Source organism: Bemisia tabaci, chromosome 5 (genome assembly GCF_918797505.1).
Source record: "Bemisia tabaci chromosome 5, PGI_BMITA_v3".
In the NCBI taxonomy this organism is placed as follows: Eukaryota; Metazoa; Arthropoda; class Insecta; order Hemiptera; family Aleyrodidae; genus Bemisia; species Bemisia tabaci.
The window spans coordinates 55,770,968-55,797,441 of NC_092797.1; the positions used below are offsets into that span (position 1 = coordinate 55,770,968).

The following is a 26,474-nucleotide window of genomic DNA, read 5'->3' on the forward strand; positions in this document are numbered from 1 at the left end:
ACCAAACAGAAACAAGCAAACCCTCATTCTTCCAAATCATAATACATTTCCATCCATGAACATTGTGTCCCAACCAACCAATTGTCATTTGTATTTACATGTGGACCAATTAACTTTGGGTCTCAATTGGTAGGTGGACCAAAACTCCCTTGCCGCAAAAACGCAAGGACGTAAACTACTGGAAATACATGCGCGTGGACAAAAAATCGTTGACGAAATGTCTTATAACCGTTTATTATTTTTAGTATTTTAGCCATTTCTTTTTTACTCAACGTGATTTTTTTCGATTTTGCGTGTAGAAAGTCTGCTTAGTTAGATGTTATTAGCGCCATATATACTAAACATGAATAATAAGTTTCATTTTTAGCTCAAGCGCTGTCGAAGCGAGTTCGCCGTAAACAACTCGATTTTACAGAATTTTGGTAGACATTTTTAGCATTCATGTATCTCTCGTGTACAACAGAACCCTTGATATATTCTCACCTACCGGCCAAAGTATCACAAGCGCCGTGCGGCGTTTAAAAATTTCCGCCGCCATTTTATTTTTTAACAGAGAAATTATTCAACGAAGCTGTCCGAAAATTTCACTGAATTTTCCTGGAGTGGCCGATGAAATTCGGTAAAATTTTCAAACATATGCAATCAACAATTTCTCTATAAAAAAATAAAATGGCGGCGGAAATTTTTAAACGTCACATGGCGCTTGTGTTACTTTGGCCGGAGGGCGACGATATTTACACTGAAAAAAAGATTGGTAGAATTTACCATTCCTTCTCGCTGCATCTCTTCAAGTCGATTCTGCCAGAGGAATGGTTACCTGTACCAGCATGTAGTAACGTTTACCTTCTTCTGGCAGAATTGACTCTAAATGGACGCTGTGTGAAATACAGCGTGAAGGACTGGTAAATTCTACCAATCTTTTTTTTTCAATGGGCTTGACCCCATATTGTTTGTAATTACAGATAAGAATCTCCGGGAGGGTGAAGAACAATGCGTCCGTTGAGAATTAAGGAGATCCAATAAAAGCAAAATTCAACGCACCCTCGATACGATGATCCATCTCGGGAAAAAACAAAAGTGGAGTATATTGAAATAGGGGCCGCGAGGATGATGCCCGGGGTAAAAAGCGCCGAAAATTCCGACGTCGGAATGTGGCGTTTGTCAATTTTCCACCGTTCAATTTCCGGGAGCGGCGCATCAGACCCGACCCGAACCCCATCCGCCCCCGCACGGGTCTCATTGGAATTCTATTCGGCACTTTGCATTTGTTGTGGGCTCTGCCAATTCCCCGCAGGCGTTACCCCGTCGTTGTCTGCCCAGATCCCGCGCACATACTCCCGTTAATGGCTCAAACCACCGGAGTCGCATCCCATTTATATAGGAGTTACGGGGTTTATTCCCAGCGCGAAAAAGCGTATTGCCGTACTAAAAAAATACGCCGTGTGAGAATTCAAATGTTGCCCAATTTGGGGACCATTACGCCAAACGAACGTCGAAAATGTTTTTAAAATTGTTTTAAACATTTTTATCACGGGGTTATAGCAAAAATGGACAGCGTTAAGCAGGAAGGAACCAGCCTTGCCAGCTATTGCCAGGTTTAATTGGGCAATTTAATTTTTTACATGAAAACGGTTGTGCAGATTATTGTGCACATTTCAGTGAATTTTCTGCGTAGTACGAGGCAAATTTTTTAAAACTTTCAAATAAATCCGCCCAACGTTCTCTTGTAAGACATTGAATTGTCCTGTTAAATTTTGCGATAGCTGATATGGCTTGGTTCCTCTCTGCGAAAGCGCGGTCCAAATATTTCACAAAATGAACAATATTTGTTAAGCTTTTACTCGAGCCTTATTCTACTGACTTGTTCAGGTTTCGAAAGAAGTGAAGGAGACAGTCATTTTTTTAAATACATTTTAGTAACATCCTGATGTTCTTCCTGATGTGTTAAGCGGCATTTTTCGCGAGCATGGCAGCACATTGTTGATACAACTGTGAAAGCTTTTCTCCAGCGTCGGCTCAAAATTTCCGCTTTTTCCTAATTTGTGTAAATCCTGAGCACACCGTCAATTGGTTACACTTTTTCACTTAGGCTACATCCTGACATTGCAAAGTAAAATAACACGAAATGTTGTAGATCGACGAGGCTTCGTCATGATTGAAAAAAGTAAAGTGTGCCAGATAGTGGATCTCCATCATCGCGAATTGATAAATCGTCACCTTCCGGCCAAAGTATCACAAGTGCCATGCGACGATTCAAAATTTTCGCCGCCATTTTATTTTTTTACAGAGAAATTTTCGGTTGAATCAGTTTGAAAATTTCATTGAATTTTATCGCAGCATAACTAAAATTTAGTGCAATTTCCGGACAGCTTTGTTAAACAGTTTCTCTGTAAAAAAATAAAAGGGCGTCGGAAATTTTGAAACGTCGCATGGCGCTTGTGATACTTTCGCCGAAAGGTGACGAAATGTGCGTTTGTGGTTTTATTATCAATATTCGCAACTTTGAGTATAATCGAGGTTAGATACGAAGAATATTTGGACGTATTTCTGCCAAACAGAACTATAAGCATTAGGACATGAGTCCTAAGACCCATAAGCACACATGCATAACAGGGCTCACGTCATAGTGCACATACTTCCATTTGACAGAAATGCGTCCATTTGTAGTTTCTATATGCTAAAAATAACGATGCATGTGCAAACAGTTTTCCGTAAAATATAGTTCCTTTTAGCATAAATCCATTTTTTGTTAATTGTTTTGCCTCACCGCAACTGAGCCACCCTTTGATGTGTGATTCTGTTATCATTATGCAGATTTCCCTGATATTATGGCATATAAAGGTATAGCTGAAATATTCGCTAACACGCACCAAACACTGGCAATCATTGCAAATTGGCTACATTGGATGCGAATCCATGAAATGTACACTGGAAAAAAAACACTTTGGATCTAGAGTCCAGACTCTTAAAAACATCGACAAGAAAAGGTACTCTTGATTCAATCAGAATCTAGCTTAAATCAAGAACCCAGCCTCTTAATTTAAGCGGATTTTGTTTTGATTCAAGGAAAAATCCGATTGAATCAAGAGTATTTTTTCTTGTCAATGTTTTCAAGAGTCTGGACTCTAAATCCAATGTGTTTTCTTTTTCCGTGTATGAAACATAATTAAACAGAAAGGAGAAACTTGGCAACGTTCGAATGTTGAGGAGGCGTATTTACTTTGGATGGTAGTATTAAGCACTTCTAATTGACTTCTCACGAGATATTGCGTTGAAAGGCGCGCACTCGTGGACGCAGCGCGGGCGCACCATTTTTGACAACGCCTTGATAACAACTGTTCCAACTCCCTGGATGTCCATATTGCATATCCGACATTATGAAGGGGCGCTCGATACCTACATAACTGCATCAACAATGACGTGACTCGTGAACGCGTTTCTAGTAAGAAGTTGGAAAAGCAAGTGACACGTTAATGTTTCCTGCTCGCAAAATAAAAGTTCATCAAATTACCCAGTTTTTTAGTGTTTATTAGTCACCGAGAATCCCTGCAGATTTTATAATTTTACCGGTGATTTTATCAACGTTCGTCTATAAGAATAGAGAAAAGGGAGGATATTATTGCGCAGACAGTGATTGATCACCAAGAAAATCGATAATTTAATGGACTTTCTTTCCCGTGAACTTTAAACTAATTATCTTAATCAAATGATTTACACGAGAGGATAACGATGCATCCACCACGAGCCATGTTCCGTTGTCAAAACGGGGCTCTTGCAAAATATATTTAAGAAAATTTTGGGACGTACTAAAGAGATTAAAAATTCTACATTTTTCTGTTTTCATTAAATCAAACTTTTGTGAAGAAAAGGTTTTTTAAAGTTTCTAAAAAGCCAACCCCGTTTGGAGCGGAAGAACATCGCGTGAACGGACTCGTATAATGTCGATTCCAAGACCACACACTCACAGACTTTTCACCCACGGTACGAGTAATTCACAGCCCTGGTAAAAATTGGCAGTAGAATGTGTGTTCCAAAATACTATAGACCTAAAGCTGGCTGTAAGATTTCCAATAGCTTCTGTAGCCGGCTGTACAATTTCTTAGAGCCTTTTATAGCCGATGGCGATTAAGCAACAGCCAGACGATAAAGTTTATGCTAAACGTTACTAAATACGGATACTAGGACTTAGTTAGTTTTTGGACTACCGCTCTCTTTTTGTGCCGTAGTATCTTGATTTATTTTGCGAGGAAAGCTCCGTACTTTTGAAGGATGCCTGCATTCTTAATATTGAGCGCCTTCATTTCGTTGATACTGTGCAATACTCTGTGTGAAATAGTTGCTTCAGCGCGTGGCACGCTGCGGCGCGGCGGGCGGGCAGAGAGCGCGAAACGCGCATTGGCGCCTACAAACCTAACAGGGATACTTCACGCATTGCGCAATGCGTGAAGTATCCCTGTTAGGTTTGTAGGCGCCAGTGCGTCGCCGCTCCGCTTGTGTTATTAAGGCTCTAATATTTAATCTCGCGGAGTCAGCGTTTTTCAACTCATGATTTTGAAATGTTTGCACACTCTGTATGGACTATTCTCATTGTAATTGATGAAAAAAAAAATGTTTTAAAGGAAAATATAATGTGTGTTTTGTAAATATTAAGGTAGTTCCGTATCAAACTTAATGATTTCCAAAGCACACGAATTTCTACACAATTTCTTATAGCCTTTTATAGCCAATGGCGATAAAGTGTAAAGCCCGGCGATAGGAACTATAGCCCGACTGTATACTTTTTTATAGCTTCGTATAGCCCGGCTATATGATTTGCTCCGCTTTCTACAGCCAGCTATATGATTTTCAATAGCCTTCTTTAGTCGGCTATAAGAACTCCTATGGTATTTTGAAACGCAGCTCGTATCGCCAATTTTTACCGGGGAGGGACGGTTACATCTAAAACTCATGGCCCAGAGCGTTTAAACTCTCTTATCTGGATTCTTTCACATGTATTCTTTTACAGGAACGTATTTGTACAATCTCTGTCGAAATGTTTTCTGATTTACTCGTGCAGTGAGGAAAAAATTACAAAAAGTTTTCAGTTTGAAAGACCTTGCCATTTCCTGGATATATGAATAAAATCCGTGAGCGAAACTTTTCCATCTGTGAAATGCAGTTAGGTACAATCTTCCTCCTAAAATACGACGATTAACAACGTAAATTTTTGATGAGAACACTTTCAACGCGATGCTAGGTTCCACAACTCATTCGGTGGTCCGTTTGGCGGATTTTAAAAAATATCATCCGGAAAAAAAAACAAGAAGAAACATCCAACATGAATATGTTGGAAAAGCGTGCCGAATAACTGAAATCTAGTGTGTGCACTATTTCCATTTCAACGAGATGTGTATAAATTAGTACTCTCTGCAAATTGGGGAGGAATTATTGATTTGATACCGTTGAATGTAAATACATTTTATTGAATAAAGAAAGTAACATAATTATATTGGATGAACAAAGAAAATAACATCATAAATCATTTAACTGAATTGGTTCATTCAGAATTTCAAATTAAAGTTTGGAAATTGTTCAGTTTGTTGCGTCATGTTGGAGATTGCTCAGTTTGCAGCAGCAGAGTATGGAGTTTACTCTGTTTAATGAGTCAAACTTTGTCTTTTCTCTTTTCTTCGATTGATTTGTATTAAAATGAGACTTTAAGGTATCTTTTCTGAAAGAAAAAAAAAAAAAAAAAAAAAAAAAAAAATGCAACTTACACTCAGAGAATCAACAAGGGAACCTAACCTCCAAAACTCTGCCTTCCAATTGGTCGAATTGGAGATTGCTCACTTCGCTGCAGTTGTAACTATGGAGATGCAGCCAACTTGGGTTTAACCGCTTTTGAAAAGACGCTGATTCGCTAAATAGTTATGGCGGCATTTAAACTTCTAATTTAAATCCTCCGAGCGTAGAAAAGCTTATTTGACGTACCTATGAAAGAAAATAATACGGTTTCCACGGGAAAATGTTCTCAAGGGTTTCCAGTAACAGGATAATTCGGTTTCTCGATGAATGACCTTCAGGGCTTGACACTATAACGGTTCAAAAACGGAAGAACGGATCCGACGGAAAAAAAATTCGGACCGCCCCTTGAAAAGCATTGGTCGATCGGTGTGCTGTACTACAGTACATCCGAGTGATTTCAAAAAGCGAGCCCTATAGGCACGCTTAAAAAAAAATGTCTTCATCGGGACAGTTGACAATGTTGACATCAAAATCTCCTTTTGGTTCTTCGACATTTTTAGCACTTCCATATCTGAGATCCGCGCTTCTCGGATAGCTTCCAAAAACCCAAGAATCCCTTATCCTTTTTCCACGTGAAAAGGCTACAGATGAGGTTCATCACGTAAACTTATCGGACGTCACTGAGGCACGTACAGCGTTGCCAAATATTCATTTATTTCTGCAATTTTCAAAAAAGTGTGCGGGATTGTCCCCCTCCTGTTCATTGGAGCAAAAGTAAATACATTCGGCTGATCTGGCAACACTGCGCCGTCCCGTAAACCGGGGTTCCTCGCAACTGTCTCCGACTTACGAATATCGGATTCCCGTCCGTATCCTCCACGGATCTTTTGAACGCGACCCCTTTGTGACTTTCCCGCGGAAATCCCTGTCTAATGAACGCCACACCATTAAAAAAAAAAAAAAAATCCCTCACGCCACCCGACGCCCCGACATGGAGGGAAAATCGCGAACGTCAGGGAGGGTAGTAGGGGAGGGGGGCTGCCACGAATTGGACGTCATCGGCAAGGACGGCAACGACTTTAAAACAGGATCCATCCGTGAAGGGCGTTTCGAGAAAAACGCGTATCCACCGAGGCTTTTCAACGGGCCGTGCGTTGTTTCTCCGGAACGCGGCGACAACGACTTTAAAACAATCATTTTCTGCGAGGATGAAAAGATTAAAGGGCGCGGGAGGCATCACGAACAGATACACCGTGGCGGCGTTACACAGTTGTCAGATTTGTATTTTTAATTTGACCCGTGTAACGTGATTTAAAGTATGATTTGTGTATCCGTGGATTTGGCAACGTTGCGACGTTGACACCCGCGAGTGACGGGCACAATGAACCGCAGTCCAAGTTCCGCCAGGAGAAAATGCCGCATCAATTTGCTGAGAGCATGACGCCCGACACCCTTGCCTTGTCGTCGCCCCACTCAAAATCCCGTCATACATCCGTGTAATACATGTTGCATATATTAAGGGAGGTCTTTTTCCTACTAGCCGCACGGTGGATCGAGTCAATAGGAGAGGTCAGACTTGACTTAAAAACTTTAAAATGGTATATCTTCAATATCATGAAATGCTAATGTTTAAAAGGTAGCTTCCTTCGTTTTCGCGTAACATTTTCTATAAAATATATTTATAAAATATTGACGAAATAAACGTACAATTTTACAATTGTTGTCAAACATTTCATGTCCGACTTCTTCCAAAGACTTGATCCATTGTGAGGCGCCCCGATTCCCGGTGAAAGCTTAACACGAGAGACAATATCCACGGTGAAATTCTCAAACCAAGCATCTCGGTTTGCGACCTTGCAAACTTCTCGTCATATTCTATTTTTTTAAAGGAAAACTACTTCCGCAATTTTGCTTCCCCATACGAGGAAAATTCTATGAAATCATTGGCGGATCCAGCTAATTGGCAACTTTGTCTTTTCTCCATTCAAATCTATGGAAATGTCTCGATTCTTGGAGGGGCCAGGTGCTCCGACTAGAATCGATTAGTTTTAAATGGAGGAAATTCGATGTTGCCAATTTGCTGGATCGCCTCTGTATGAAATCTTCGAGGAATTATCTCGATTTGTTCGCGCTGAAAAGAATAAAATTGAAGCGGAGATTTTGAACTTCTGAGAGCATGATGAATGACCTAATCCGCTCAAACACGTGTTTTTACATCAGACATTCCGCCTGATAACGACACAAGGCAGGTACTTATACATTTTCCCCCTTTAAAGTCCATCTCTCTATGACTTCCCAAATCAGACATTTTTTTAAAACAAAACTGCAAACTCAGCTCATCACGCAGTCTTAGATGAAGCATTAAAATTTAAGTAAGAAAATTCACCCATTTCTGAGGACGATCAAAACCCATTAATTGAACATACAAGACCTCGAGTGGAAAACGCCTTCTAATTTTTGTGTAGGCAATACCGCATTACTCCCGAGTTCGAATAGTCGTATCACTCGAATTCAATCGATCCGAGGCTGTAAGTTTCTATTCTTCAATTTCCAGTATGTATTTGAACCTGGCCATAAAAATCACAGTAACACCAGTAATAAATAGGAATTAGTTTGTAAAAGCACAATGTCAAGACCACCTGTTATCCCTTACTTATCAATTGACTGCTTATTACTTCTTTTTTGCTGTTTTTTTCTATTTTTTAACAATATTCTTTGCATTCTTGTATGCTTCCTAATCTCTACTTTATTATGTTTGTATTTTACTATCGCTTGATGTAGTAAACTTATAGTTGCCTTGATAATGATCGTAAAGATTGAAAAGCTTCGGTTATGATTCAATAAACGTATTTCGTAACACCTTGGCATTGTGTTTTCACAAACAAATTCTTACAATTAATTGAACAAGTCTCATCTATCAATTCCATGAGAATGGATCCGTACATTATCATCGTTTGGATTCGACGCAACCTGTTAATAGCCCGGAAGCACGGCTCTCATAGCCGGAGCTTTTTTGGGCGTAACAAGGCCAGGCTCGGAATGGAAACATTGTCGCCGCGTACCGAAACAACAGTCGGAGCGCACAGCCCAGACGCAACAGCAACACACGGGGAACACATGCCTTGTCATTAAAACACACCGACTTAAATCAAATACCCGCTCTCCTGCTCTCAAGGAGAACGCCGTATCAACCCTCAGACTTTGCCAAATTTCCTCACCAAAAATTTATTTTTCTGGAAAACTCGGGAGTGTTTTTCCTCCAATTCTTGGGAGAATTTTATTCGCATTTTCATCCAAAACGTCTACTTTCTAGGTAAAAATTTCATTGTTTTCAATTTGGTACTGAGAATACTACATCCATCAGTTGTGCTTTTTCAGCTGCATCTAGAGAAAGAAACAGTTTACAAAAATTAAATTTCAGGAGCTAATTTTTAAAAATGTTCGAATACCGGACAAAAATTTAAAGATAAAAATGAATTCACCTGAGGATCTTAATTGAAATTTTAATGGTATGCCTCTCTTTCCACATCAACTCCGTTTCCAAAACACTCCTCGAAGTTCCACTTTTAGGATCGAGTGAGAATAAATTCAAATGCGATTTCTGAAGAGGAAAAACAACGGTTAGGATTAAAAAGGCACAACTCCATTTTTTCTTCCTCTTGAAAATCCGTATAAAAATATTGACATTGAATTCTGAAATTTTCAGGTCAAAACAAACTGGTTCTAAGTCGTTGAATGAGCCAAAAGTATTCATTAAAACCGTTGGACAAATTTCTCTAGAATCAGTCAAACTATATGAGACGTTGCCTAATTTTCTGTGTAATGTGAGGATTTTCCCATAACCGAGGGCAAATTTCCAGACCCTCAGTAATCTATAGTCATCCGTCAAAAAAATAAGACATGCGAACCGATTAGGCAACGAGAAATGCAGTTAGGCTCATTTCACTTTAAATCCATCCAATTAAATGTTACTGAAGTTTTTTGCGTTTCTCCGAAAGTTGGAAAAAGTCACTTGGTGCCCTGTTGATCCCACAAGCTCCAAATATTGTATCGGAGAAAATTGTGCAACATTGTAATGCTCATACAGCGTTTTTCCTAGGCACGAGTGGAGGGGGAGGGGCATAGCGGATTAAGGCCCCGTAATTGGATCCCGGATCAAAAACGGAGCCGGCAAAGGTGGGTTCCCCGTCAGAGATTGCGCTAAGGCAGAAGGGTTGAAGCGAGCGTGGCGCGGAGGGGAGGCGAGGGGGGTGGGGGGAGTAATAATTAACACTTTTTAATTAACAAAGTCGGTGACATCTGAATATGTTTTTGTATGACAAAGAACAAAGGATTAATAACGTGAGCGAACTCGAGTAATTACGTCATTATCATCCCTCGAAACACGAGTTTAAATGGAACGCTGTAACTTGTATGAAAGGCCGACGCCGCTGTCGCGCGCCGCCGCACTCTTGCCGAGTTTCACTCGAAAATCAATCCCAGCTTTTCGATTGATCTATTGCACGCTGGAATACCTACATTAGAGTACCTTTATACGGAGAGTACGGACAACTCGATTTATGTAGCTCTTCAATCGGCAATGAAAAGTGAGATTGTTAGGAATTTTCTCATTTTCAGCTTTTGGAACTTTAAATTTTTGTTTGGGTTACATTCTATTGTTTTGAACCAAACGATAAATCGAACCACTATCGAATATGATCCATTATATGTAAAGTACGTTCTTGACTTACAATTAGTTTTTGCACAAATTTACTCATTTTTGCGGAAGGACGCTTATCAAGCTTAGGGCTGTCTTGGTTTGAGTTTAGAATCTGAAGATTGGCAGCTGCTTTTTTTCTCTTTTTTTTTGGTGTTAAAAGGAAGGCTGCTCTTGCGGACCCTAAGAGATCCATATTTCGACAAGTCTACTCTCCCGATATGGATTCTTTGTTACACACACGTTTTAAAGCGGAATGCATCAACTTTTGGAAGATTCAAGATTAAAGCGTATACGAAAATCACTTCATCGGAACTGTCTTGAATATCCTCTATGAGGTAAATTTTAAGCGTAAAGTATTCGAACATTGAACCAATTTTGCTAAAATACTGAGTTATTTTTTAATTCTTGACAGGGAGCACATCCATTACGATTAGAAGCACTATTCAGCTGTTTAACACCCAAATATCTCGTCTGTAAAATTGGAGTTAAAGCTGAAGGTCTGCAAACACGAAAATTAACCGTTAGATTTGATAAATTAAATGCAATGTTTCGCCTGGATACTTTCATTTTTATTTAAGGCTTCACAAATGATTTTTTTTAAAAAAAAAAAAAACCGCCAAAATGTGCTTCCAGGCGTAAAGAATCTGTTTCCTGTCAAAAATGTGAAATATGTTCAAAATTTGTTGGATATCTCATGTTGATACGATGGTGGTGAGGAAAACTTGGTACCAAGTTAACGCCAACATCGTGTTTAACAGGGCAAGTGCGAGATCCCATCAACTCCCCTTTGCAGAGTGGTTACTTTACATAATTGAAAAGTCAGTTTCATCGTAACATCATCCTGCAATCAACGCCGTTCTCCCTGCGAGTACCTTAAAAGGCAGGCTCCAGAGGCAGGCTTTAAATGGACCTCATTTTCCAATTTGAAACTAAAATTCCTGGGCTAGTTTGGAAACGACATATCGAGGGCGAAGGAATAAAGCCGCATAACCGACGATTTTGGTAAAAATGAGTTAGCGAAATTCTATTCCGTATAAAATAAGTAAACTATCATGATTTTAGTTTTTTCCAATTCTGAAGGGAAGCGCTGCAGTGGCGCTGCAATGAATGAAAACATCGCAAATCTAACCTCAAGATTACCAAACTGGTCAAGTTTCCTCCTCGTCCTGCAAAATTGTCAGTTTGCAGATAAGCGGTATTGTTCCTTGGCCAATGGCGTGGCGTGAAGGATCGATTATCGATATTGCTCCATTTGAAGCTGGAGTAAAGAATCGACTATAGATCCTTCCCCATCTAATCGATCCTGTCCCATAGATTTAAATGGCAGATCAATCGATGTATCAGATAGGACGCCACGCCACTGTTCTTGGCCATGGATATGTGCCATTAGTTTCCCTATGCACAAACGTGTTTTTTCGGATGGGCCAGAGCTTGTAGTCCTTAATTGGAAAATGGAGGTAGTGAAGATTATGATAAGGATTTGGATGCATCGTGGCATCAGCGTGGGAAGCGGAAGGAAGATGATTCCGGACGAAAAGTATCGCGAGAAGACTTAAAGTGAGCTGGAATTAAAACAGACGGATCCAGCATTTATTCTCGTTATCCTCCACTCTCCCGTACCATTAACCGGTTATGAATTACAAGGCACACAAAATCCAATTACCGAATTGAGCACGGGTCCAGAGCTGTAGTCAGGCATTTTTGGTCATTAGCGCCAGGGCAGAGTGCCGTTTAGCTATCTCCCCGGATCCTCCTGCACATCTCTCAAGAAGCCTTTTGCCAGATGCTCAGGATAAATATCCATTTTTCCCCATTTTCCTGGATTTTCATTATCTCCTTCACCAAAAACCAGGAGAGTGAGAGCTCTGCTTGTGGATTTTGAAAATTTGGTTTAAGCCTTCTTTGGTAAAATGTATCGTTAAAATTCATTGAAGGTCGTTCATAAAATACGTAACGCTGGAAGTCGGACTTTTTGACTCCTCCACCTCCACCCTCCCCCACGTAATGCAATCCACATGCAGACCTATGTACACACCGTTACATAGGTCTGCATGTGGATCGAACGATTGATATTTTCAGCGGCGCTCGTATTAGGCATTTCATTTATGAGGTTTCGTCAGAGGGCTATAATTGGTTTCATGATCGGACGAGCGCAGTTCAAACGGATGATATTTAAAGGGTTAAGGGTATTACAATTGAAGCGAAATTTGTATGAGTTCAACGTAGCGTTTTTGACGTAGAGAAATCACATGAAAACTCATAAGATTGAGGGAATAAAATGCAAAAAAGATTCGAAAAAACAAGTCAAATCCGGGAACTTTGGGGGATTTTAAGCCTGGATGTGTGCAGTTTTAAGAGAAATGTTACGCTACAAAAATGTCTCATATTGAGACCAGAAACCTTCCCAAAAATCTCCTTCGAAACCGTATTCTTCGATAATTTTTGCGATTTGATCACATCTACTTGGAAACATCTCAGTATGAAAGAAGAAGGTCAAAAGTTACAACCCAATTTTTTTGTCCTCGTGAGATGATACCCAGTGTCGGTAAAAATAATCTGTGCATGCTTTTCTTTTGCGAGTTTCAAATTGGCGCAAAATGCCACAAGAGTCTCGGATTGCAAAAAGGCCTCGGAGAACCCGTTTGGAAAAGAAAAGAGGGGGAAAAAATGTTGATGACGAAAAAGATAGTATTTCAGCTGTCCTCACTTTGTCGATCTTTCATTATCCTTTCATTATGAGCACTTGATTTTTTCCTTTGGGTACGGTGTTGGCCGTTACCGATTTCACGACGGCAATTTGAGTCGGGGGACAAATTATTCTTGCCGGTTTTTCGAACGAGTTAATTGGCAAAAGTTGAGGAGGAACTTTTTAATGAATTCACGGAGGCGAAAATTCTGAGACGGTGTAGCTGTCAGCTTTATCTCCGACCGAGAAGAACAGCAGTCGCCGTGTCGAAAGTCGAAAGTTATCACAAAAATGGGGAACTCATAATTTATTTTACTTGGTCCTTGGGAGTCGACACTTGCCCACTCTGGCCCCACAAATGACCCAGCTCCGAGAATAATTTATTGAATTACACTTTTTGGACGTTTTCCTCGGTGACGCTTGCTAATGGCTCTAAGCGTGATTTTCTAAGTCGAATTCCATTCCAATGAACGACCGTAATAAAAGCCGCTAAATACAAAACTAGGATGTTCTCCTTCTCAGAGGGCCTTTTCCAGTAATTGGACCGCGTTAAGCAGAAAAGAACCGAGCCACATCAGTTATTGCCAAATTTAATTAAGCACTCAATAATTTTTACATTAAAACGGTTTTGTGGATTTTTGTACAAAGTTCAGTGAAGTTGTTGAGTAGTACGAGCTAAGCAAACTCCGTAACAATTTCCCCCCAAAAGACCGCATGTATGCTCTGGGGTAAAAATTAAATTGCCCAGTTAAATTTGACAGTAGCTGCTGTGGCTTGGCTCCTTTCTGATAAATGCGGTTCAATTAAAAACATGAGGTACGATTCAAAAATGTATGAAGATGGTCCAGCAACGATGCATGCATTTATATTACAATTTTATATTATTTATGTTGTCTTTGCCGGCAGAGCCGCGCGCGGCGTGCCGTCCAGCGTGCACTGACGCCTACAAACCTAAGGGGATACTTCAAGCATTGCGCAATGCTTGAAGTATCCCCTTAGGTTTGTAGGCGTCAGTGCGCGTTTGGAGCTGGCAGCACGCCGCGCCGCAGCGTGCCTTAAACAGACTGTCAAAATGTAGGCAATTTGACATCAAATTCGAAATTAGCGACTCAAAAACAGTAGTCACGAAACTTTCGTGATCTTTTATTCATTATCCGACTTTTTTCTTTCTATTTTTTAGTTCTGGACCATAGTGCGCTGCGCCGCGATGTGAAATTCTTTCTTTGATCTCTAAACTTCCTTAATACTATGAATATATCAATGGAAACGTACAAAACCACGTATCTTCATTGCAGTGTTTCAAAATTTCCGCTCTTATTTCGTCACCTTCCGGACAAAACATCACAAGCGCCATGCGACGTTTCAAAGTTTCGGTAGCTAGACACTTATCTAGTTGTTTTTACCCGATACCTAGTTTAGCCAACCCATTTAATCCAAGTCATACTTTGGCTGTGTTGCTCACGTAGCTCTTCAATCACCGCTACTAATCAGACTAACGGAACTGACACAACATGGAAAAAGAGTGAAAGAAAGGACTCGCTTCGATGACGGCGCAGAGATACAACTATTCGTGCTTGATAGATGTCCGTGTTATATCTGTAAAATTGAAGGCGCGATGGTGCGAGGCATAAACTCGCAACGCTCCACTCTATGCCGTCAATGAGGTATCACTCGATTCGTGAGAAAAGGTAAAAACAACCAGGCCCGCCTACATCTCTCCTATCTTCGGCTGTTTTGCTGACGTAGCCCTTGAAGAACCACTACAAATAAGACAAACGGAACCAACACAATTTGAATGGAGCAAGGGACAGGACACGCGCTTATGACGGCGCAGGGATACAACAATTCGTGCTTGATGGATGTCCGTGTTGCATCTGCAAAATTGAAGGCGCTATTTGGCCGAAAGATGAGGAAATTCATAGGAAAGCCAGTGAGGGTAAAAAAATGGAAACTTTGAAATGGAGGCACTGCTTTTTATCCGCGGACGGGAGTATTGAAATTTTGCTTCCGAAGTGGAAAGTGTTGAATGGTGGATTTGCCACGGCAAAGAGTGGTCGTAATGATTCACATCCGTCAGCGGCGTTCAAATCCCCACCTGGAGTCGATTCGTGCACCATCTTTGACCTCCTTCATCCCTCGTTTGGATTGAGAAACCCAAGACTGGCGCAGATGCACCCTCCCTGGCATCGGGACATTTCCGCCTCTCTCTTTATTTTTTTTTTTATTTTAATTTCATCTTCCTGTGACGTCTCAGTCTGCTCCGCCTCGATTTGATCCGCGGGAACATCGGGCAGGGTGACATTAATTTTTCACTTTTCATTCCACGGTCTCGTTCCCTCCCGCTCGCTAAGCGAAAACCACGTATATTCAACGGAATCTGTGTGTGCATGAGTGGTTTCTGTTTATGGATCTCCCGCCGGCGCCTGTCACGTAAGTCACGGAAGGGCTCGCGTGGTGACTGGGGAGGAACTCCGTGATTGCCGACGGACGGAATTCATCGCCGCGCGGCGCGGCGCGTTGGCACGGTTATTAGAAATGAAAATAGGGGAGCCCGTGTTCGCAAGCTTAATGAACGTGCAAAAGTATTTCCTCGGCCTCGATATTCCGGTAATTATTGGAAAACGCCAGCGAATTCCGCGCTCAGAATCGAGGAATGATATAACCCGCAGTCTAGAGTAGTTTACATTTGTGACCGCTTCGGAAACAGATTATGAAACCTCGGTCCGCGGAGGCAATACTACACTGACGTACTGCTGTGCTAAGGAAGAACGTCGCATGAACCTTCAGGTGTTGTCATATTTCCTTCAATAAACAACGAATTCATTGGGAAAATTGTGAATGTTTTTCTTGAAATTATTCAGACACTTTTGTTCGCAATTTGATTTAAAATATATGAAAATTTCAAAGAAAAATATGCAACGCTTTCCTCAAAAATACATATTTTATCCGGGAAATTTGGCAACTCTCGAAATTTTATACGGCGTTTTTCCTTAGCATACGATAGTATACAGCCATGCTAAGGAAAAAAGCCGTATGAAAATCTGAGAGTTGCCAAATGGACCGCCTTTAGCAGAAAGGAACCCAGCCACATCAGCTACTGCCAAATTTCATCGAGCAGTTTAATTTTTTACGTGAGAATGTTTGTGCGGATTTCTTTGAAAATTTTGAGGAATTTGCTTCGTAGTATGCAGAAAATTCACTGTAATTTGCACAAACCTCTGCATAACCGTTTTCATTTTAAAAAATGAACTTGCCAAATTAGGTGTGGCCATAGCTAATGTGGCTTCGTTCCTTTCTGCTTAATGCTGTTCAAATGTCCACTAATAAAATATTTATTTCTGACGAGTGTTATAAAAATTTTTCTTGAAATTTCCGTGTGGATTAGGTCTAAAGGAAGGGGTATCGATAAGGGCCATTTTTGGCCCCCTCCTAGAATCTGGAAATTTATGCGGGTTTCCCAAGTTGACTCAATGTAGTTTTTAATAATGAAAGGCGGGTGGTCATTCACCTAAGAGGTCAACGGTTGAATTTCGAAGTTCTGTGAGCATCGGATTCTACATTTGCCAGAATTACCCATGGAGGGGGGGGGGGTGTCTTTCCTTGTCCCTAGTTATTTCATACGGCATTGTTTTTGAGTAGCCCATGTGTTACTATTTCGGAATCTAGGAGAGAAGAGAGGTCACGTAAATGTTCATCAAAGTTTGTCCTTAACATTGAGTCTTACGGAGGAAGAAAATTTTAAAACTCTTTCTCTCCATTCAAACTTCATGCAATTAAATTCCTTTCCGTTAATCTCTGTCCATATTGACCACCAAAAAACGGTATGATTATATTATTCCAGTTTCCTTGGGTTCGGAGGCGTCAAAAGTAAATATTTAACCCAGAATTCGATCGAAATTTCTCGAGAATAAATTCAATAAAATTTTACATAACTGAAAGGGGAGGGTGGGGGTAGCCCTTTGGCCCCTTAATAGCTACGCCTAAGCCATCATCGCATCGGCTAGCAGGTAGTCCTCAGCCCTTTGTTTCAACCCAACGGCGACGATAATGTAATCCGTAAGCTATTTAGATTGCAGCGTGCAAGGAAATTTAATTAGAATAGCCAATAAATTATTCGGCCGAAGTCTGGCGGCGATCAGGCATTGGCACGAGCCCGGGCGGGCGCGTTTCTGGAAAAAATTAAAATCAATCAACTGAAAAAATATTGTCTCACACTCGGGCTGGAGCCGGTGGATATATGCGCGGGGAGAAATGAAGAAAATGTAATAACAGGCCCTGTTCACCGCTGAATTAAATTAAAATTTAACCGTGGGCGAGCGGGGGAGCAGGAGCAACCAGAACGGACTGTTCCAATAATTAATTCGAAAACTTGCGGGAATTTTCCGTTTCACGTTGGATATTTTCCAATAGCGCGCGCCTTTTTCTTCGTTCCTCCGAGCTGATGCTGTGTGGTGAGTGGTGAGTGGTGGGGCGAATTATACATTTCTCCGCCCCGCGCTATTCGCCGGTTGCTCTCTCGGTGGAGATCGAGAGTAAAAAATAAACTAGCGAGTAAAAGAGACGACGGAAAGTGTTCTTTCATCCTATTCTTACCGCGGTAAGTAAAATATGCCGCGGTGCGTTTCGAAACTTCAAACTCACTTTTTGATGCTTAAAAATTCGACTATATTTTGCAAATCTTCATCTCATAGTCACAGTACCACAAGCGCCTTGCGACGTTTCAAAATTTCCGCCGCCATTTTATTTTTTTATAGAAAATTTTTTCAACGAGGCTGTCTGGAAATTTCATTAAATTTTCCTGTGCTGCCGATAAAATTCAGTGAAATTTTCAAACAGATCCAACCAACAATTTCTCTGTCAAAAAATTAAATGACGGTGGAGATTTTGAATTGTTGTATGAGGCTTGTGATACTTTGGCCGCAAGTTGACGAAATATGGAACTAATATTTTTCGCTCATTTCGAAAAGACCCAACTGCATAACAACGAAAGATCTTCAAAAACGCGGAGACCGATTACTGTGTTTCGAAATCTTCGCTTATTTTATTCTTTTCAAGGAGACCATTCTATTCTTCTATTCTTTCTATTCTATTCTATTTCTATTCTTTTTTTTTTTAACATCATGGCTTGAAATTTTAACAGGATATTCTTCACATGCAGAAGAAAAATGACCGGAGTTTTCAAGAGATGACGATCAGTAGTTTCCTATGTAGAAAATAAGGGATGATATAGAAAGTCTGCGACGCCGCAAAGTGGATCGAGTCAATTATAGAGGTCGGACATGAAATTTCTGACGAAAACAGCAAATTTTTACATTTATTTCTTCACATTTTGAATTTCAAGGGGTGCTTTAAGAAGAGAATTTTACGAGGAAACCAATTGAGCCACTTTTAGAGTCTCAAAGTTTTGTATAAACGGAGTTATGAGCGTTTAAAGTTTCCAAATTTTGTCCCTCTCCTATTGACTCGATCCACTGTGCGCCGCAAACCGAGATTTGCATTTCTGCAGTTTGATCATGGATATATGAATAATCAAAATGGGGAGAGAGGTGGGGGAAAAGAGGAAAAAGAAAGAAAGAATAATGGAAAGAGAGGGAGGAAGATGAAGCAAATGAAGAGAATGTGCTGGAAGAGAAAGGAGAAGAAAGCACAGAATATAGAGGAAGAACAACTGAAAGAAAAATAGGAAAGGATAAGATGACGGAGGAGGCGAAGAGGAATATGAAGAAAATGAAGCAGAAGAAGGATATATCTGCGTAGAAACATTGCACGCACGCATAAATTATTTCTAAAATGTGCTAAAATTGTAGTTCCCTGTTGCAAAATACAGTCCAATTGGATTTTAGTGGTGGATTATTCTTCACATTATATGTATTTTAAGACTAGTTTCGATTGAAATCATTGAAATCTCGATTTTTCAAAAACTGCACTCACGCGCCTTGTCCTCCAACCCTCCTTCTTTCGCCCTCCCCCACAGCCAAACATTCCTCCTCCTCTTTACGACCTCGTGCAAGTGAGAACATTTGTGCTACGGATGTTAAAATATGATGTTTTAAGCACCATGGGACCGTGTAGAGATTGTGCGAAATTTTCTCGTTGAAAACAAGAAATACGGCCAAGGATGTGTAACAATGAGATTCCTTTAATCAAAATAAGATCTAAACATGACGAGGCAAAGTAAATTGGGTACTTGCTAGGCAAGGAAGGAGTTGGACAATCCTCTGAATGCTCGGTGGAGCTGTGCAGATTTTAAACTAGCTTCCTTCATTTACCTGGCAACCGAACAAGTCCGACTTTTTGTCTCCGTCTTAGTTGACTGGTATTTTTGAGCTGAACTTTAAGATGAACTTAAGGGGAGATTGCGTGAAAGGAGGAAGGAGTTTGGCTAATGAACTGTGAGCGAAATGTCTTTGGCAAATGCCTCACCAGCTTCGGTGCAATGGCTCAACTTGATTGCTCGCGAAGAAAAAAAGAAAGCTTTCATTCTTTCATTCTCCTACTTCATTTTTCTTTCGTCTCGTCTATTGAGTTCTTGTTGGTGGAGGAAGACATTTAAACTGGATGAGAATTAAAGAAAGAAAATAACATATTAATTTAAAAAAAGAAAAAACAATGAGCGACCTTTCATTAGTTGCTAACTCTTGCTTTTTTACTATACAAAATTAGACAAAATGGCTCTTTCCCATCAACTGATTTACAATCTAATGAATCCATTAAATTTGTCGTGGTTTTCCCAACAATGGTTCCAAACAAAATCCTAGCCCGAGGGTTCTCCATGAACTCAGTAAATAGTTCAGGTATGTAAAAGGCGATTTACACCTTATAGCTTTTATTCGTATCGGCCGTATTATTCAGCTCATATAAGCATACTTTCGTTGTAGGTATGCTCTCGAGCCCTGCCCGCGGATGCACGCATCCAATGGTACTGTCACATAACCGAACGTGGAACATCAACATGGAATACCATAGTATAGACATAGTATACCATAGTATAGTATGAGACCCTTGTTTGTCCCTCAGTTTAATCCGTCGCTCAGCCCTAAAAAAAATCAAATGAATCCCCAACACTCAACGGTCTTCAAGAAACAGATATTTCTAAACGGAAGGTTCTGGCTTCTACTTTCGGTGCTCAATCTTTCAGAGTTCGGAAATTGATGGGTAAAGACGGAGACAAGAGTCCCTCCGCTGGCATCTTGGCGACAGATGGAAGCTCTTACTTTCGGGGATTCTACATTTTCTTATGGACAATTATAAGGGGACAACAATCATCATCCTTTTTTTGGCTGTTGACCTAACTACTAGGTGAATGATGAGCTTCGGGCGTCATGAGCCAAACAAGTTTCCCACACTTTGGTTTGCTTGCAAAACGAAACTCTCAACGCGTTGTTGACCATCGACCTAGTATGTAGATCAACAGTTAAATGCTGAAGTCCCGAAAGTGAAAGCTTCCACCATTGCCAAGATACCAGTGGAGGGTCTCTTGTCTCTGGGTAAAGATCTGTCTCCACGATTAAAATGAGACGATGAAAAATGGGACATCGATGCGAATATTGAGTGCTGTCCATCATAGAATTTAGAACGCCCTCCTCTTTTGATCAACACATCTATGGCAAAAGTGCAAAACCACGTATTTCAACTGCGGCGTTTCGAAAATTCCCGCTCGTAATTTATCTTTTCGAAGGGAAACAAGCCAACTTCATAGCTTGAAATCTGTACGGAATATTTTACCATGGAAGAAAAATCAAGGAAATTTTCAAGATGGAAGAAAAATCAAGGAAGGATTCAAGAAATTATGTTGAACTGTTTTCCAAAGAAAATATTTTGCAACTTTGCAAACGAAGATACGTGGTTTTGCACCTTGGCCATCAATATATGCAACCGAGTATCAAAGCAATGATTCTCTATTTTACTTGTCCATTTCAATTGTTGAAACAGAGCTTTAAGCAATAAGTTCGACGAACAAGCCATTGTTCGATTTTGCTAGTAAAAAAGGTGAACACATACTGCTGGTGCCCGAAAAAAAATTTTTCCCATCATTGCCCAACTACTTTTTAATTGCCTCTTTTTTTGACCTCCCACAAGGGAAAGGGTCTCTTAATACCCTTTGTGGTCCGCAAAATCAAAAATGGCGTTATTGATATTTTAGTATGAAAATACATTTTGAGAAAAGAAACGCCCAAAAATGTCAAACCAAACAGGATTTTCAGCTGCATAAAATTGACGGTTCAAAAATCGAAGTTTCGAAGAGCCTTATTTGATTTTCAAACTTGCCTATTTCAAAGCACGAAATTTCCGAATTGTAATACAACATCGCGCCCAATATTGGCAAAAATACAAAAAAAGCCGACAGCAAATTTTTTGGAAAGCTTTTATGTTCAACGTCCAAAATCCGATCTTCCGGCCGAACTCCCTTTGCCGTAAAAAGTCACTCAGCGATGCATGGCCAAAGCCGGAAAACGTGCAACTCCAGTTGGATGTATTTCTGTCAAACGGAACTAAGTGCATTAAGACGTGAGCCCTGTTATGCATGCATCCTTATGGGTCTCAAAGCTCATGTCTTAATGTACACAGTTCTGTTTGGCAGAAATACGTCCAATTCGTCGTTTTCCGCACAAAGGAACGTAACTCCATTCCAAGGTTGCAAAATTGACTCAAACATTAAATTTATTATGAGAGTGAACTCGCGTAATTCTCGTCGGAAATTCGTCTGATTTTTGCATGAGTTTAGAAGAAAAATTTATGAAATTTTCGGTCAGAAATTCTCAAACTTGTAATAAAAATCTAATTTGCGCAAAAAAATCCGGCAACATTGCAATTTAGTTACATTCTTTCGTGAGAGGAGCGACGAAACGCGAAGCTGGAAAACTCCGCTCATGTTATAATTGAACCGATTATTTTCCAAATCACGTAAGCGCCAAAATTGCGAATGCGAGAAAATAAGAAAACCCGTTTTGTTCGCTTTGTTGACAATCCTCGAATTCCAAAAAATGTATGTTCTTTTAAAAGGCTATTTTGAAAACAGGCATCATTGATTATGCTTATTAGAGATAACAAAGAAAAAAACAACCCCACTACCACCAAAATAAAGAGGAAATAATTGGTTCAATATGAACCAAGAAATCTAAACAAGTTATTTCTTTAATTAATAGCGAACTTTCTTCGCGTCTCTAAATGCGGAACATGTTTTTCTGAATATTTCACAAAAAACATCGCGACGAGAATAAGAGAATCGACCTCAACCATAGGTGTGATGCTTTTTGGCCCCTGTGTACATGCTTTTATAATTTACTCATTTATGTTTGGAACTTGTAAAGCACGCTATGTAAATAAATAGAGGAAACGTGAAGCTTACCCTTTATCGCGAGTTTTCAGTCTGTTTTCCTCGCCTTTTCCAGCCTGTTTTCCTAGTGATTAAAGTTTTACTGAACGACAGTTGCACACAAATGGAACAGGAAATTTATTCCGGATCTAAAAGATATGCGAAGTTTACTCGAGAATCAGTTGTGATCCCTCCAAAAACCGGTGAAACTTCAGAAAGACAGGAGAGTTCTTAACTTATGAACAAGCAGGAGCTGCTTGTAATGAGTCCCAGTAAACACACGTAGGTCTTAAGAGTTGCTAATCTTTACGATAGAAGCAAACGTTTCGTTAGAAAGGTTCAGTTTTAGCTCTGATTCTTACAGGCAATGAGGTTTCTTGAAAAATCCAACGTCCAGAAGAGAAAACTTTAGAAACCAGCACAGAAATATCGTAACACATGCACTATTTTGGAATCGACTTTAAAAGAAAAAGCGCCTTGCTTGCATGACATGCTTTAGACTAACCGCGTGGTCAAAATTTATTCAAAATCCTTGTAAGTTAACGTGTGAAGAATATCACGGATGAAGAATTTTAGTGACACTTTCGAGATTTTAAGGAAAATGTGTTTGAATTTGAAAAATTTCACCGACACTAAGGAGTGAGTATCAGCTGTAGTACTTGATTTTTTCAAAGAGTATATCCTCAGACAATGTTTGGTCCACATAAATTAAGATTTGATTGTTCCCAAAATGGCAGTCACCATCTGATTAGATATAACCTTTAAAAATGCTACAATCAGTCTTGAAAATGGACAAATTAATTCAAATTGTGTACATCATGGTATTGATTTATTGAATTAACTAACCCAACACGATGTTTGACCATATAAAACCATTTTGTGTAATTCTCAATGATTAGAACCTTCAGAAGGATAAACAAGAACTGAGCATATTATGTAACAACCAAAGAACGAAGCAAGTCTAGTAGTAGTATACCATGTGGCGTTCACTGTGCAGCATCCAATTTAATAATAAGTATAATTAGGACAAATAATTTTATATATAAAATGGCAATCAGCTATTAAAACGGTTGACTACATATTTTCTAGTGATGTTCGCGAGAAGAATTTTCTTCAAATATTAGTCGAATGTGCCACGAATAATTTTAAAAAGAAACACATTCATTCAAATATTACCGTGCGATGCTGATGCACTGAATATCACCAACTTGACAAAAACATGTTACGATGGAATTTTAAAAAATCATAATTTTTTATCCATGAGAGAAAAATAATCCAAGCATATTTTCCATGAACCGAGTCAAGCGTAAACAAATCTGAGACTGGCAAACCGGGCAGTGTCTCTCCTGCACTATCGACTTCAATAAGAAGTCTACTTTTAGAACAAAACGTAGTATCTCAATCCGCAATTAGCAGTTTTTGACACGAAAATTTCCGGAAATTGTTGAGGCTCTCGCGTGAGAATCACGTGAGTGGGACGCGTGGTTTGCCGGGCGCGGCGGCGTGTCCGAGCGCGGTGAGTTTGGCGTGTGCACTGAGCGCCGGGCCGGGACTCGCGCGCGCCTTCAATGCTCGCGGCGGCAGCCCGCCCGACACGCGTGCGCCTGGAACCCGCGAACCGCAACCCGCTTCTCCCCTTCCGCCGCCGCGGTTGTTTATGTCCGACCGCTCATTCACTCCGCGGAACAGACGCCTGCCCTCGGCTGTGTCTTCCGAGGCACCTCAACCGGTGCTCTTGAATATTCGTTCGCCAGACCAAGGGACCTAACTCCATTCTGGGCTTCCAAAATTGTTCAAGACAATTCCATTTGATTAAGTAGCATGGTGTCAACGATTACGGTGTCAACAAACAGTTTTTCTAAGTTTTTGTTCACATTATGATCACCCAAAAATAAAAAAAAAATAAAAAAATCTGACTCTTATGAAATATGATCACTGTGTCAACGATCACGACGTTAACGAAACTTAAAACGTCCCTCTATATATCAAAACTCAAGACTCAAATTTCAAGTCTTGTTTTTCGTGTGTTATTTACTCCAACCTATACTAACCTAACCTAACCTAACCTTACCTCACCCAACTTTACCTGACAAGACCTAACCGACTTTCCGAGAACTTATCTTTCCCCGGCCTTACCCTACCTAACTTTAACCTTACCTACCTAATCGAACCACACATATGTCCTGACCTAAACTAACCAAATCTAACTATACGTGACCCAAACCTCTCCTGTGCAAATAATTTTTAATTGTACTCATAAGGAATATATTCTTCTGTTTGTTGACACCGTGATCGTTGACACCATGCTCAGGGCCCATTTTTGCGTTTTACTGCCTGAGCATGACGACAACAATCGTTGACTCCATAATCAGATTTTGGGTTCGTTGACACCATGCAACGTTACCTTCGATTTTTTTACAAAACTGCGCAAGTGTAATTTCTGTCTAAAATTGTGTCTGGTGTAAACAAGTATAATTTCTGTCTAAAATTTTCTTGATTTTCATACGTGATCTGAGGAATACTCTGCGAAATTTTCTGTAAGAAACGTTCAATAGGATTCATTTAAAAATTAAATTTTCAGGGGAACTTTCGTGACGTCGAAACGTAGATACGCTCTTTTGTCTCGGAACGGACGAATTTTGGAGTCCTCGTCTCCAGCCACGGTAAGTACCCGGGAGGGCTGAGCGAAAATCAATGCTCTCTTGTAAATAAATATCTTAGGTATGATTGAGCCTTCGATGCTCAAAACGGATCGAATTGACCCGAGGCTTGCGAAGAACACATGCCCCGCAGATTGTATGTTACAAAGAGTCAGTATATTCGAATATTAGTTATAAATAAAAAAATACCCCCCCCCCCCCCAAAAAAAAAGGGAAAAAAGAAAATTAGTCATCAAATTGAAAAAATGAAAAAAATGAGTGTCAGGAAGATTTTCTTCACGACTACCCCTAGAAATCTCAGGCCGAGTCAACTTTCTCTTCTGAGAACCGACGGATGCGAGCTTTAGGTAAAAGTCTACAAATACATCTTATGAACATGATCAGATATCCAATTGAAAATAAATAAATAAAAAAATTCGAAAAAAAAATGAACATATCCAAATATATTAGAAACATACTCTGGCTTCTTTTTTTCAACTTTTCTGCCAAATCGGAGCGTCGCACTTCATTGGCAGCATAGAGCGGATCATTGCGAGTTTACGCCTCACGCCCCATCGCGCCTTCAATTTTGTAGACGCAACACGGACATCCATCAATCACGAATAGTTGTATCTCTGCGCCTGCATCAAAGCACATCCTCTACCTTGCTCTATTCTCATATTATGTTGGTTTCCGTTGAACTCATTTGTAGAGGTGCTTTAATAATGGTGGGAGGGGGAAAAGGAGGGGGAGGGGAGGGGGAGGATAAAAAATCGGAAAAAGTGCGTCACGTAATATAATGAACGGCTCGTAAGGAACAATACAGCCTAACTGACAATTTTGGCGAAAATGAGTTAGCGACTTTGCTACATTCTACAGGTTTCAAAATTTCCACAGCCATTTTATTTTTAACAAGAAAATTGTTTCAACGAAGCCGTCCGAAAATTTCACTGAAATTTATCGGCATCACATAGAAACTTTATCGAAATTGTCAGATAGCTAAGTTGAAAAATTTATCCGTAAATAAATAAAATTGAGACGGAAATTTTGAAATGTCGCACGGCGCTTGTGATACTTTGGCCGGAAGGTGAGGATATCTGCCATGCTAAGGAAGAAGCCGTATGAACATTCGAGAGTTGCCAAATTTCCTTCGATAAAATGTTTATTTTTGAGACAAATTATGAATATTTTTTCTTGCTATTTTCAGGGAATTTAGGTTAAATTTCGAACAAAATTACAGGAAAAATTGGAAGAAAAATATTCAAATGTTTACCAGGAAATTCGTGTTTTATCAAAGGATATTTAGCAACGTCTGAAGGTTCATACGACGTTCCTCCTTAGCACGGCAGATATATAGCAGGCTTAATGCGCATAAGATATTTGTTCATGGACTCGTACAAAGAAAAAATT

At 40.1% G+C, this 26,474-nt stretch overlaps 1 protein-coding gene across 2 annotated transcripts in view; it reads right to left on the reverse strand.

The window, feature by feature from the left end:
- Nucleotides 1-24,046, reverse strand: part of LOC109030940 (butyrophilin-like protein 2) — a 122,340-nt gene extending 98,294 nt beyond the window's left edge. Inside the window, exon 1 of one of the 2 annotated variants that reach the window (XM_019042183.2) lies at nt 23,602-24,046. The gene's annotated coding sequence lies outside the window, so the exon portion shown is untranslated. Of the gene's footprint in view, nt 1-22,458 lie in introns of both variants that reach the window. The other variant, XM_019042182.2, reaches the window with a different exon arrangement.
- Nucleotides 24,047-26,474: the final 2,428 nt, after the last annotated feature.